This window comes from Gorilla gorilla, chromosome 2 (genome assembly GCF_029281585.2).
Source record: "Gorilla gorilla gorilla isolate KB3781 chromosome 2, NHGRI_mGorGor1-v2.1_pri, whole genome shotgun sequence".
NCBI lineage: Eukaryota > Metazoa > Chordata > Mammalia > Primates > Hominidae > Gorilla > Gorilla gorilla.
In genome coordinates, this window is record NC_086017.1 from 102,132,839 (window position 1) to 102,148,187 (window position 15,349).

The following is a 15,349-nucleotide window of genomic DNA, read 5'->3' on the forward strand; positions in this document are numbered from 1 at the left end:
CAAAGTGGTTTCTGAGAATGATTCTCTCTAGTTTTTATATGAGGATATTTCCTTTTCTACGGTTGGCCCCAAATCGCTTGAAATCTCCACTTGCAGATTCCACAAAAAGAGGTTTTCAAATGTGCTCTGTCTAAAGGAAGGTTCAACTCTGTTAGTTGAACACATGCAAATCGTAGAAGTTACTGAGAATTCTTCTGTGTAGCATTAGATGAAGAAATCCTGCTTCCAACGAAATCCTCAAGGAGGTCCAAATCTCCACTTGCAGACTTTACAAACAGAGTGTTCCCAAACTGCTCTATGAAAAGAAATGTTAAACTCTTTGAGTGGAACTCACACATCACGAAGTGGTTTCTGAGAATGATTTCCTCTAGAATTTATGTGAAGTTATTTCCTTTTCTACCGCTGGCCCGAAATCGCTTCAAATGTGCACTTGCAGATTCCACTGAAAGAGGTTTTCATATGTGCTCTGTCTAAAGGAAGGTTCAACTCTGTTGGATGAACACATGCAAATCAAAGAAGTTACTGAGAATTCTACTGTGTAGCATTACATGAAGAAATCCCTCTTCCAACGAAATCCTCAAAGAATCACAAATATCCACTTGCAGACTTTACAAACAGAGTGTTTCCAAACTGCTCTATGAAAAGAGAGGTTAAACTCTGTGAGTGGAACACACACATCACAAAGTGGTTTCTGAGAATGATTCCCTCTAGTTTTTATACGAGGGTATTTCCTTTTCTACGGTTGGCCCCAAATCGCTTGAAATCTCCACTTGCAGATTCCACAAAAAGAGGTTTTCAAATGTGTTCTGTCTAAAGGAAGGTTCAACTCTCTTAGTTGAACACATGCAAATCGTAGAAGTTACTGAGAATTCTTCTGTGTAGCATTAGATGAAGAAATCCCGCTTCCAACGAAATCCTCAAGGAGGTCCAAATATCCACTTGCAGACTTTACAAACAGAGTGTTTCCAAACTGCTCTATGCAAAGAAAGGTTAAACTCTGTGAGGGTAACGCACACATCACAAAGTGGTTTCTGAGAATGATTCCTTCTAGTTTTTATATGAAGATATTTCTTGTTCTACCGTTGGCCCAAAATCGCTTGAAATCTCCACTTGCAAATTCCACAAAAAGAGGTTTTCAAATGTGCTCTGTCTAAACAAAGGTTCAACTCTGTTAGATGAACACATACAAATCAAAGAAGTTACTGAGAATTCTTCTGTGTAGCATTAGATGAAGAAATCCCTCTTCCAACGAAATCCTCAATGAAGCACAAATATCCACTTGCAGACTTTACAAACAGAGTGTTTCCAAACTGCTCTATGAAAAGAAAGGTTAAACTCTCTGAGTGGAACTCACACATCACAAAGTGGTTTCTGAGAATGGTTCTCTCTAGTTTTTATACGAGGATATTTCCTTTTCTACGGTTGGCTGCAAAGCGCTTGAAATCTCCACTTGCAAATTCCACAAAAAGAGGTTTTCAAATGTGCTCTGTCTAAACGAAGGTTCAACTCTGTGAGTAGAACACACGCAACCCAAAGAAGTTACTGAGAATTCTTCGGTCTAGCATCAGATGAAGAAATCCCGCTTCCAACGAAATCCTCAAGGAGGTCCAAATATCCACTTGCAGACTTTACAAACAGAGTGTTTCCAAACTGTTCTATGAAAAGAAAGGTTAAACTCTTTGAGTGGAACTCACACATCACAAAGTGGTTTCTGAGAATGATTCTCTCTAGTTTTTATACGAGGATATTTCCTTTTCTACGGTTGGCTGCAAAGCGCTTGAAATCTCCTCTTGTAAATTCCACAAAAAGAGGTTTTCAAACGTGCTCTGTCTAAACGAAGGTTCAACTCTGTTAGTTGAACACATGCAAATCGTAGAAGTTACTGAGAATTCTTCTGTGTAGCATTAGATGAGGAAATCCCGCTTCAAACGATATCCTCTAGGAAGTCCAAATATCCACTTGCAGACTTTACAAACAGAGTGTTTCCAAACTGCTCTATGCAAAGAAAGGTTAAACTCTGTGAGTGTAACGCACACATCACAAAGTGGTTTCTGAGAATGATTCCCTCTAGTTTTTATATGAAGATATTTCTTGTTCTACCATTGCCCCGAAATCGCTTGAAATCTCCACTTGCAAATTCCACAAAAAGAGGTTTTCAAATGTGCTCTGTCTAAAGAAAGGTTCAACTCTGTGAGTTGAACACACGCAACCCAAAGAAGTTACTGAGAATTCTTCTGTCTAGCATCAGATGAAGAAGTCCCGATTCCAAAGAAATCCTCAAGGAGGTCCAAATATCCACTTGCAGACTTTACAAACAGAGTGTTTCCAAACTGCTCTATGAAAAGAAAGGTTAAACTCTTTGAGTGGAGCTCACACATCACAAAGTGGTTTCTGAGAATGATTCTCTCTAGTTTTTATATGAGGATATTTCCTTTTCTACGGTTGGCCCCAAATCGCTTGAAATCTCCACTTGCAGATTCCACAAAAAGAGGTTTTCAAATGTGCTCTGTCTAAAGGGAGGTTCAACTCTGTTAGTTGAACACATGCAAATCGTAGAAGTTACTGAGAATTCTTCTGTGTAGCATTAGATGAAGAAATCCTGCTTCCAACGAAATCCTCAAGGAGGTCCAAATCTCCACTTGCAGACTTTACAAACAGAGTGTTCCCAAACTGCTCTATGAAAAGAAATGTTAAACTCTTTGAGTGGAACTCACACATCACGAAGTGGTTTCTGAGAATGATTTCCTCTAGATTTTATGTGAAGTTATTTCCTTTTCGACCGCTGGCCCGAAATCGCTTCAAATGTGCACTTGCAGATTCCACTGAAAGAGGTTTTCATATGTGCTCTGTCTAAAGGAAGGTTCATCTCTGTTGGATGAACACATGCAAATCAAAGAAGTTACTGAGAATTCTACTGTGTAGCATTACATGAAGAAATCCCTCTTCCAACGAAATCCTCAAAGAATCACAAATATCCACTTGCAGACTTTACAAACAGAGTGTTTCCAAACTGCTCTATGAAAAGAGAGGTTAAACTCTGTGAGTGGAACACACACATCACAAAGTGGTTTCTGAGAATGATTCCCTCTAGTTTTTATACGAGGGTATTTCCTTTTCCACGGTTGGCCCCAAATCGCTTGAAATCTCCACTTGCAGATTCCACAAAAAGAGGTTTTCAAATGTGCTCTGTCTAAAGGAAGGTTCAACTCTCTTAGTTGAACACATGCAAATCGTAGAAGTTACTGAGAATTCTTCTGTGTAGCATTAGATGAAGAAATCCCGCTTCCAACGAAATCCTCAAGGAGGTCCAAATATCCACTTGCAGACTTTACAAACAGAGTGTTTCCAAACTGCTCTATGAAAAGAAAGGTTAAACTCTTTGAGTGGAACTCACACATCACAAAGTGGTTTCTGAGAATGATTCTCTCTGGTTTTTATACGAGGATATTTCCTTTTCTACGGTTGGCTGCAAAGCGCTTGAAATCTCCTCTTGCAAATTCCACAAAAAGAGGTTTTCAAATGTGCTCTGTCTAAACGAAGGTAGAACTCTATTAGTTGAACACATGCAAATCGTAGAAGTTACTGAGAATTCTTCTGTGTAGCATTAGATGAAGAAATCCCGCTTCAAACGAAATCCTCAAGGTGGTCCAAATATCCACTTGCAGACTTCACAAACAGAGTGTTTCCAAACTGCTCTATGCAAAGAAAGGTTAAACTCTGTGAGTGTAACGCACACATCACAAAGTGGTTTCTGAGAATGATTCCCTCTAGTTTTTATATGAAGATATTTCTTGTTCTACCGTTGGCCCGAAATCGCTTGAAATCTCCACTTGCAAATTCCACAAAAAGAGGTTTTCAAATATGCTCTGTCTAAACGAAGGTTCAACTCTGTTAGTTGAACACATGCAAATCGTAGAAGTTACTGAAAATTCTTCTGTGTAGCATTAGATGAAGAAATCCCGCTTCCAACGAAATCCTCAAAGCGGTCCAATTATCCACTTGCAGACTTTACAAACAGAGTGTTTCCAAACTGCTCTATGAAAAGAAAGGTTAAACCCTGTGAGTGGAACGCACACATCACAACGTGGTTTCTGAGAATGATTCCCTCTAGTTTTTATATGAAGATATTTCTTGTTATACCGTTGGCCCGAAATCGCTTGAAATCTCCACTTCCAAATTCCACAAAAAGAGGTTTTCAAACGTGCTCTGTCTAAAGGAAGCTTCTACTCTGTGAGTTGAACACACGCAACCCAAAGAAGTTACTGAGAATTGTTTTGTCTAGCATTAGATGAAGAAATCCCGCTTCCAACGAAATCCTCAAGGAGGATCAAATATCCACTTGCAGACTTTACAAACAGAGTGTTTCCAAACTGCTCTATGCAAAGAAAGGTTAAACTCTGTGAGTGTAACGCACACATCACAAAGTGGTTTCTGAGAATGATTCCCTCTAGTTTTTATATGAAGATATTTCTTGTTCTACCGTTGGCCCGAAATCGCTTGAAATGTCCACTTGGAAATTCCACAAAAAGAGGTTTTCAAATGTGCTCTCTCTAAACGAAGGTTCAACTCTGTGAGTTGAACACACGCAACCCAAAGAAGTTACTGAGAATTCTTCTGTCCAGCATCAGATGAAGAAATCCCGATTCCAACGAAATCCTCAAGGAGGTCCAAATATCCACTTGCAGACTTTACAAACAGAGTGTTCCCAAACTGCTCTATGAAAAGAAAGGTTAAACTCTTTGAGTGGAACTCACACATCACAAAGTGGTTTCTGAGAATGATTCTCTCTAGTTTTTATACGAGGATATTTCCTTTTCTACGGTTGGCCCCAAATCGCTTGAAATCTCCACTTGCAAATTCCACAAAAAGAAGTTTTCAAAGGTGCTCTGTCTAAAGGAAGGTTCAACTCTCTTAGTTGAACACATGCAAATCGTAGAAGTTACTGAGAATTCTTCTGTGTAGCATTAGATGAAGAAATCCCGCTTCCAACGATATCCTCAAAGAGGTCCCAATATCCACTTGCAGACTTTACAAACAGAGTGTTTCCAAACTGCTCTATGAAAAGAAAGGTTAAACTCTGTGAGTGGAACGCACACATCACAACGTGGTTTCTGAGAATGATTCACTCTAGATTTTATGTGAAGTTATTTCCTTTTCTACCGCTGGCCCGAAATCGCTTGAAATCTCCACTTGCAAATTCCACAAAAAGAGGTTTTCATATGTGCTCTGTCTAAAGGAAGGTTCAACTCTGTTAGATGAACACATACAAATCAAAGAAGTTACTGAGAATTCTTCTGTGTAGCGTTAGATGAAGAAATCCCTCTTCCAACGAAATCCTCAAAGAAGCACAAATATCCTCTTGCAGACTTTACAAACAGAGTGTTTCCAAACTTCTCTATGAAAAGAGAGGTTAAACTCTGTGAGTGGAACGCACACAACACAAAGTGGTTTCTGAGAATGATTCCCTCTAGTTTTTATAGGAGGGTATTTCCTTTTCTACGGTTGGCCCCAAATCGCTTGGAATCTCCACTTGCAGATTCCACAAAAAGAGGTTTTCAAATGTGCTCTGTCTAAAGGAAGGTTCAACACTCTCAGTTGAACACATGCAAATCGTAGAAGTTACTGAGAATTCTTCTGTGTAGCATTAGATGAAAAATCCCGCTTAAAACGAAATCCTCAAGGAGGTCCAAATATCCACTTGCAGACTTTACAAACAGAGTGTTTCCAAACTGCTCTATGAAAAGAAAGGTTAAACTCTTTGAGTGGAACTCACACATCACTAAGTGGTTTCTGAGCATGATTCTCTCTAGTTTTTATACGAGGATATTTCCTTTTCTACGGTTGGCTGCAAAGCGCTTGAAATCTCCACTTGCAAATTCCACAAAAAGAGGTTTTCAAATGTGCTCTGTCTAAAAGAAGGTTCAACTCTGTTAGTTGATCACATGCAAATCGTAGAAGTTACTGAGAATTCTTCTGTGTAGCATTAGATGAAGAAATCCCTCTTCCAAAGAAATCCTCAAAGAAGCACAAATATCCATTTGCAGACTTTACAAACAGAGTGTTTCCAAACTGCTCTATGAAAAGAGAGGTTAAACTCTGTGAGTGTAACGCACACATCACAAAGTGGTTTCTGAGAATGATTCCCTCTAGTTTTTATATGAAGATATTTCCTTTTCTACCGTTGGCCCGAAATCGCTTGAAATTTCCACTAGCAAATTCCAATAAAAGAGGGTTTCAAATCTGCTCTGTCTAAAGGAAGGTTCAACTCTGTGAGTTGAACACAAGCAACCCAAAGAAGTTACTGAGAATTCTTCGGTCTAGCATTAGATGAAGAAATCCCTCTTCCAACGAAATTCTCAAGGAGGTCCAAATATCCACTTGCAGACTTTACAAACAGAGTGTTTCCAAACTGCTCTATGAAAAGAAAGGTTAAACTCTTTGAGTGGAACTCACACATCACAAAGTGGTTTCTGAGAATGATTCTCTCTAGTTTTTATACGAGGATATTTCCTTTTCTACGGTTGGCCCCAAATCGCTTGAAATCTCCACTTGCAAATTCCACAAAAAGAGGTTTTCAAAGGTGCTCTGTCTAAAGGAAGGTTCAACTCTCTTAGTTGAACACATGCAAATCGTAGAAGTTACTGAGAATTCTTCTGTGTAGCATTAGATGAAGAAATCACGCTTCCAACGAAATCCTCAAAGAGGTCCCAATATCCACTTGCAGACTTTAAAAACAGAGTGTTTCCAAACTGCTCTATGAAAAGAAAGGTTAAACTCTGTGAGTGGAACGCACACATCACAACGTGGTTTCTGAGAATGATTCCCTCTAGATTTTATGTTAAGTTCTTTCCTTTTCTACCTCTTGCCCGAAATCGCTTGAAATGTCCACTTGCAGATTCCACTAAAAGAGGTTTTCATATATGCTCTGTCTAAAGGAAGGTTCAACTCTGTTAGATGAACACATACAAATCAAAGAAGTTACTGAGAATTCTTCTGTGTAGCATTAGATGAAGAAATCCCTCTTCCAACGAAATCCTCAAAGAAGCACAAATATCCACTTGCAGACTTTACAAACAGAGTGTTTCCAAACTGCTCTATGAAAAGAAAGGTTAAACTCTTTGAGTGGAACGCACACATCACAAAGTGGTTTCTGAGAATGATTGTCTCTAGTTTTTATACGAGGATATTTCCTTTTCTACGGTTGGCCCCAAATCCCTTGAAATCTCCACTTGCAGATTCCACAAAAAGAGGTTTTCAAATGTGCTCTGTCTAAAGGAAGGTTCAACTCTCTTAGTTGAACACATGCAAATCATAGAAGTTACTGAGAATTCTTCTGTCTAGCATTAGATGAAGAAAACCTGCTTCCAACGAAATCCTCAAGGAGGTCAAAATATCCATTTGCAGACTTTACAAACAGAGTGTTTCCAAACTGCTGTATGAAAAGAAAGGTTAAACTCTGTGAGTGGAACGCACACATCACAAAGGGGTTTCTGAGAATGATTCCTTCTAGATTTTATGTGAAGTTATTTCCTTTTCTACCGCTGGCCCAAAATCGCTTGAAATGTCCACTTGCAAATTCCACAAAAAGAGGTTTTCATATGTGCACTGTCTAAAGGAAGGTTCAACTCTGTTAGATGAACACATACAAATCAAAGAAGTTAATGAGAATTCTTCTGTGTAGCATTAGATGAAGAAATCCCTCTTCCAACGAAATCCTCAAAGAAGCACAAATATCCACTTGCAGACTTTACAAATAGAGTGTTTCCAAACTGCTCTATGAAAAGAGAGGTTAAACTCTGTGAGTGGAAAGGACACATCACAAAGTGGTTTCTGAGAATGATTCCCTCTAGTTTTTATACGAGGGTATTTCCTTTTCTACGGTTGGCCCCAAATCGCTTGAAATCTCCACTTGCAGATTCCACAAAAAGAGGTTTTCAAATGTGCTCTGTCTAAAGGAAGGTTCAACTCTCTTAGTTGAACACATGCAAATCGAAGAAGTTACTGAGAATTCTTCTGTGTAGCATTAGATGAAGAAATCCCGCTTCCAACGAAATCCTCAAGGAGGTCCAAATATCCACTTGAAGACTTTACAAACAGAGTGTTTCCAAACTTCTCTATGAAAAGAAAGGTTAAACTCTTTGAGTGGAACTCACACATCACAAAGTGGTTTCTGTGAATGATTCTCTCTAGTTTTTATACGAGGATATTTCCTTTTCTACGGTTGGCTGCAAAGCGCATGAAATCTCCACTTGCAAATTCCACAAAAAGAGGTTTTCAAATGTGCTCTGTCTAAACGAAGGTTCAACTCTGTTAGTTGAACACATGCAAATCGTAGAAGTTACTGAGAATTCTTCTGTGTAGCATTAGATGAAGAAATCCCGCTTCAAACGAAATCCTCATGGAGGTCCAAATATCCACCTGAAGACTTTACAAACAGAGTGTTTCCAAACTGCTCTATGCAAGGACAGGTTAAACTCTGTGAGTGCAACGCACACATAACAAAGTGGTTTCTGAGAATGATTCCCTCTAGTTTTTATATGAGGATATTTCTTGTTCTACCGTTGGCCGGAAATTGCTTGAAATCTCCACTTGCAAATTCCACAAAAAGAGGTTTTCAAATGTGCTCTGTCTAAACGAAGGTTCAACTCTGTGAGTTGAACACACGCAACCCAAAGAAGTTACTGAGAATTCTTCTGTCTAGCATCAGATGAAGAAATCCCGCTTCCAACGAAATCCTCAAGGAGGTCCAAATATCCACTTGCAGACTTTACAAACAGAGTGTTTCCAAACTGCTCTATGAAAAGAAAGGTTAAACTCTTTGAGTGGAACTCACACATCACAAAGTGGTTTCTGAGAATGATTCTCTCTAGTTTTTATATGAGGATATTTCCTTTTCTACGGTTGGCCCCAAATCGCTTGAAATCTCCACTTCCAAATTCCACAAAAAGAGGTTTTCAAATGTGCTCTCTCGAAAGGAATGTTCAGCTCTGTGAGTTGAATACACGCAACCCAAAGAAGTTACTGAGAATTCTTTTGTCTAGCATTAGATGAAGAAATCCCGCTTCCAACGAAATCCTCAAGGAGGATCAAATATCCACTTGCCGACTTTACAAACAGAGTGTTTCCAAACTGCTCTATGCAAAGAAAGGTTAAACTCTGTGAGTGTAACGCATACATCACAAAGTGGTTTCTGAGAATGATTCCCTCTAGTTTTTATATGAAGATATTTCTTGTTCTACCGTAGGCCTGAAATCGCTTGAAATCTCCAATTGCAAATTCCACAAAAAGAGGTTTTCAAATGTGCTCTGTCTAAACGAAGGTTCAACTCTGTGAGTTGAACACACGCAACCCAAAGAAGTTACTGAGAATTCCTCTGTCTAGCATCAGATGAAGAAATCCCGCTTCCAACGAAATCCTCAAGGAGGTCCAAATATCCACTTGCAGACTTTACAAACAGAGTGTTCCCAAACTGCTCTATGAAAAGAAAGGTTAAACTCTTTGAGTGGAACTCACACATCACAAAGTGGTTTCTGAGAATGATTCTCTCTAGTTTTTATACGAGGATACTTCCTTTTCAACGGTTGGCTGCAAAGCGCTTGAAATCTCCACTTCCAAATTCTACAAAAAGAGGTTTTCAAATGTGCTCTGTCTAAAGGAAGGTTCAACTCTGTTAGATGAACACATACAAATCAAAGAAGTTACTGAGAATTCTTCTGTGTAGCATTAGATGAAGAAATTCCTCTTCCAACGAAATCCTCAAAGAACCACAAATATCCATTTGCAGACTTTACAAACAGAGTGTTTCCAAACTGCTCTATGAAAAGAGAGGTTAAACTCTGTGAGTGGAACGCACACATCACAAAGTGGTTTCTGAGAATGATTCTCTCTAGTTTTTATACGAGGATATTTCCTTTTCTACGGGTGGCCCCAAATCGCTTGAAATCTCCACTTGCAGATTTCACAAAAAGAGGTTTTCAAATGTGCTCTGTCTAAATGAAGGTTCAACTCTCTTAGTTGAACACATGCAATTCGTAGAAGTTACTGAGAATTCTTCTGTCTAGCATTAGATGAAGAAATCCCGCTTCCAACGAAATGCTCAAGGAGGTCCAAATATCCACTTGCAGACTTTACAAACAGAGTGTTTCCAAACTGCTCTATGAAAAGAAAGGTTAAGCTCTGTGAGTGTAACGCACACATCACAAAGTGTTTTCTGAGAAAGATTCCCTCTAGTTTTTATATGAAGATATTTCTTGTTCTATCGTTGGCCCGAAATCGCTTGAAATCTCCAATTGCAAATTCCACAAAAAGAGGTTTTCAAATGTGCTCTGTCTAAACGAAGGTTCAAGTCTGTGAGTTGAACACACGCAACCCAAAGAAGTTACTGAGAATTCTTCTGTCTAGCATCAGATGAAGAAATCCCGCTTCCAACGAAATCCTCAAGGAGGTCCCAATATCCACTTGCAGACTTTACAAAGAGAGTGTTTCCAAACTGCTCTATGAAAAGAAAGGTTAAACTCTGTGAGTGGAATGCACACATCCCAACGTCGTTTCTGAGAATGATTCCCTCTAGATTTTATGTGAAGTTATTTCCTTTTCTACCGCTGGCCCGAAATCTCTTGAAATGTACACTTGCAATTTCCACAAAAAGAGGTTTTCAAATGTGCTCTGTCTAAAGAAAGGTTCAACTCTGTTAGATGAACACATACAAATCAAAGAAGTTACTGAGAATTCTTCTGTGTAGCATTAGATGAAGAAATCCCTCTTCCAACGAAATCCTCAAAGAAGCACAAATATCCATTTGCAGACTTTACAAACAGAGTGTTTCCAAACTGCTCTATGAAAAGAGAGGTTAAACTCTGTGAGTGGAACGCACATATCACAAAGTGGTTTCTGAGAATGATTCCCTCTAGTTTTTATATGAAGATATTTCCTTTTCTACCGTTGGCCCGAAATCGCTTGAAATTTCCACTAGCAAATTCCAGTAAAAGAGGGTTTCAAATCTGCTCTGTGTAAAGGAAGGTTCAACTCTGTGAGTTGAACACAAGCAACCCAAAGAAGTTACTGAGAATTCTTCTGTCTAGCATTAGATGAAGAAATCCCGCTTCCAACGAAATCCTCAAGGAGGTCCAAATATCCACATGCAGACTTTACAAACAGAGTGTTTCCAAACTGCTCTATGCAAAGAAAGGATAAACTCCGTGAGTGTATCGCACACATCACAAAGTGGTTTCTGAGAATGATTCCCTCTACTTTTTATATGAAGATATTTCTTGTTCTACCGTTGGCCCGAAATCGCTTGAAATCTCCACTTGCAAATTCCACAAAAAGAGGTTTTGAAATGTGCTCTGTCTAAACGGAGGTTCAACTCTGTGAGTTGAACACACCCAACCCAAAGAAGTTACTGAGAATTCTTCTGTCTAGCATCAGATGAAGAAATCCCGCTTCCAACGAAATCCTCAAGGAGGTCCAAATATCCACTTGCAGACTTTACAAACAGAGTGTTTCCAAACTGCTCTATGAAAAGAAAGGTTAAACTCTTTGAGTGGAACTCACACATCACAAAGTGGTTTCTGAGAATGATTCTCTCTAGTTTTTATACGAGGATATTTCCTTTTCTACGGTTGGCCCCATATCGCCTGAAATCTCCACTTGCAGATTCCACAAAAAGAGGTTTTCAAATCTGCTCTGTCTAAAGGAAGGTTCAACTCTCTTAGTTTAACACATGCAAATCGTAGAAGTTACTGAGAATTCTTCTGTGTAGCATTAGATGAAGAAATCACTCTTCCAATGATATCCTCAAAGAGGTCCCAATATCCACTTGTAGACTTTACAAACAGAGTGTTTCCAAACTGCTCTATGAAAAGAAAGGTTAAACTCTGTGAGTGGAACGCACACATCACAACGTGGTTTCTGAGAATGATTCCCTCTAGATTTTATGTGAAGTTATTTCCTTTTCAACCGCTGGCCCGAAATCGCTTGAAATCTCCACTTGCAAATTCCACAAAAAGAGGTTTTCAAATGTGCTCTGTCTAAAGGAAGGTTCAACTCCGTTAGATGAACACATACAAATCAAAGAAGTTACTGAGAATTCTTCAGTGTAGCATTAGATGAAGAAATTCCTCTTCCAACGAAATCCTCAAAGAACCACAAATATCCATTTGCAGACTTTACAAACAGAGTGTTTCCAAACTGCTCTATGAAAAGAGAGGTTAAACTCTGTGAGTGGAACGCACACATCACAAAGTGGTTTCTGAGAATGATTCCCTCTAGTTTTTATATGAAGATATTTCCTTTTCTACAGTTGGCCCGTAATCGCTTGAAATTTCCACTAGCAAATTTCAATAAAAGAGGGTTTCAAATCTGCTCTGTCTAAAGGAAGGTTCAACTCTGTGAGTTGAACACATGCAAATCGTAGAAGTTACTGAGAATTCTTCTGTGTAGCATTAGATAAAGAAATCCCGCTTCCAACAAAATCCTCAAAGAGGTCCCAATATCCACTTGCAGACTTTACAAACAGAGTGTTTCCAAACTGCTCTATGAAAAGAAAGGTTAAACTCTGTGAGTGGAATGCACACATCACAACGTGGTTTCTGAGAATGATTCCCTCTAGATTTTATGTGAAGTTATTTCCTTTTCTACCGCTGGCCCGAAATCGCTTGAAATGTCCACTTGCAGATTCCACAAAAAGAGGTTTTCATATGTGTTCTGTCTAAAGGAAGTTTCAACTCTGTTAGATGAACACATACAAATCAAAGAAGTTACTGAGAATTCTTCTGTGTAGCATTAGCTGAAGAAATCCCTCTTCCAACGAAATCCTCAAAGAAGCACAAATATCCACTTGCAGACTTTACAAACAGAGTGTTTCCAAACTGCTCTATGAAAAGAGAGGTTAAACTCTGTGAGTGTAACGCACACATCACAAAGTGGTTTCTGAGAATGATTCCCTCTAGTTTTTATATGAAGATATTTCTTGTTCTACCGTTGGCCCGAAATCGCTTGAAATCTCCACTTGCAAATTCCACAAAAAGAGGTTTTGAAATGTGCTCTGTCTAAACGGAGGTTCAACTCTGTGAGTTGAACACACCCAACCCAAAGAAGTTACTGAGAATTCTTCTGTCTAGCATCAGATGAAGAAATCCCGCTTCCAGCGAAATCCTCAAGGAGGTCCAAATATCCACTTGCAGACTTTACAAACAGAGTGTTTCCAAACTGCTCTATGAAAAGAAAGGTTAAACTCTTTGAGTGGAACTCACACATCACAAAGTGGTTTCTGAGAATGATTCTCTCTAGTTTTTATACGAGGATATTTCCTTTTCTACGGTTGGCCCCATATCGCCTGAAATCTCCACTTGCAGTTCCACAAAAAGAGGTTTTCAAATGTGTTCTGTCTAAATGAAGGTTCAACTCTATTAGTTGAACACATGCAAATCGTAGAAGTTACTGAGAATTCTTCTGTGTAGCATTAGATGAAGAAATCCCGCTTCCAACGAAATCCTCAAAGAGGTCCCAATATCCACTTGCAGACTTTACAAACAGAGTGTTTCCAAACTGCTCTATGAAAAGAAAGGTTAAACTCTGTGAGTGGAACGCACACATCACAACGTGGTTTCTGAGAATGATTCCCTCTAGATTTTGTGTGAAGTTATTTCCTTTTCTACCGCTGGCCCGAAATCGCTTGAAATCTCCACTTTCAAATTCCACAAAAAGAGGTTTTAAAATGTTCTCTGTCTAAACGAAGGTTCAACTCTGTTAGTTGAACACATGCAAATCGTAGAAGTTACTGAGAATTCTTCTGTGTAGCATTAGATGAAGAAATCCCTCTTCCAACGAAATCCTCAAAAAAGCACAAATATCCATTTGCAGACTTTACAAACAGAGTGTTTCCAAACTACTCTATGAAAAGACAGGTTAAACTCTGTGAGTGGAACGCACACATCACAATGTGGATTCTGAGAATGATTCCCTCTAGTTTTTATATGAAGATATTTCTTATTCTACCGTTGGCCCGAAATCGCTTGAAATCTCCTCTTGCAAATTCCACAAAAAGAGGTTTTCAAATGTGCTCTGTCTAAACGAAGGTTCAACTCTATTAGTTGAACACATGCAAATCGTAGAAGTTACTGAGAATTCTTCTGTGTAGCATTAGATGAAGAAATCCCTCTTCAAACGAAATCCTCAAGGTGGTCCAAATATCCACTTGCAGACTTCACAAACAGAGTGTTTCCAAACTGCTCTATGCAAAGAAAGGATAAACTCTGTGAGTGTAACGCACACATCACAACGTGGTTTCTGAGAATGATTCCCTCTAATTTTTATATGAAGATATTTCTTGTTCTACCGTTGGCCCGAAATCGCTTGAAATCTCCACTTGCAAATTCCACAAAAAGAGGTTTTCAAATGTGCTCTGTCTAAACGAAGGTTCAACTCTGTTAGTTGAACACATGCAAATCGTAGAAGTTGCTGAAAATTCTTCTGTGTAGCATTAGATGAAGAAATCCCTCTTCCAACGAAATCCTCAAAGAAGCACAAATATCCACTTGCAGACTTTACAAACAGAGTGTTTCCAAACTGCTCTATGAAAAGAGAGGTTAAACTCTGTGAGTGGAACGCACACATCACAAAGTGGTTTCTGAGAATGATTCCCTCTAGTTTTTATAGGAGGGTATTTCCTTTTGTACGGTTGGCCCCAAATCGCTTGGAATCTCCACTTGCAGATTCCACAAAAAGAGGTTTTCAAATGTGCTCTGTCTAAAGGAAGGTTCAACACTCTTAGTTGAACACATGCAAATCGTAGAAGTTACTGAGAATTCTTCTGTGTAGCATTAGATGAAAAATCCCGCTTAAAACGAAATCCTCAAGGAGGTCCAAATATCCACTTGCAGACTTTACAAACAGAGTGTTTCCAAACTGCTCTATGAAAAGAAAGGTTAAACTCTTTGAGTGGAACTCACACATCACTAAGTGGTTTCTGAGCATGATTCTCTCTGGTTTTTATACGAGGATATTTCCTTTTCTACGGTTGGCTGCAAAGCGCTTGAAATCTCCCCTTGCAAATTCCACAAAAAGAGGTTTTCAAATGTGCTCTGTCTAAAAGAAGGTTCAACTCTGTTAGTTGAACACATGCAAATCGTAGAAGTTACTGAGAATTCTTCTGTGTAGCATTAGATGAAGAAATCCCGCTTCAAACGATATCCTCAAGGAGGTCCAAATATCCACTTGCAGACAATAAAAACAGAGTGTTTCCAAACTGCTCTATGCAAAGAAAGGTTAAACTCTGTGAGTGTAAGGCACACATCACAAAGTGGATTCTGAGAATGATTCCCTCTACTTTTTATATGAAGATATTTCT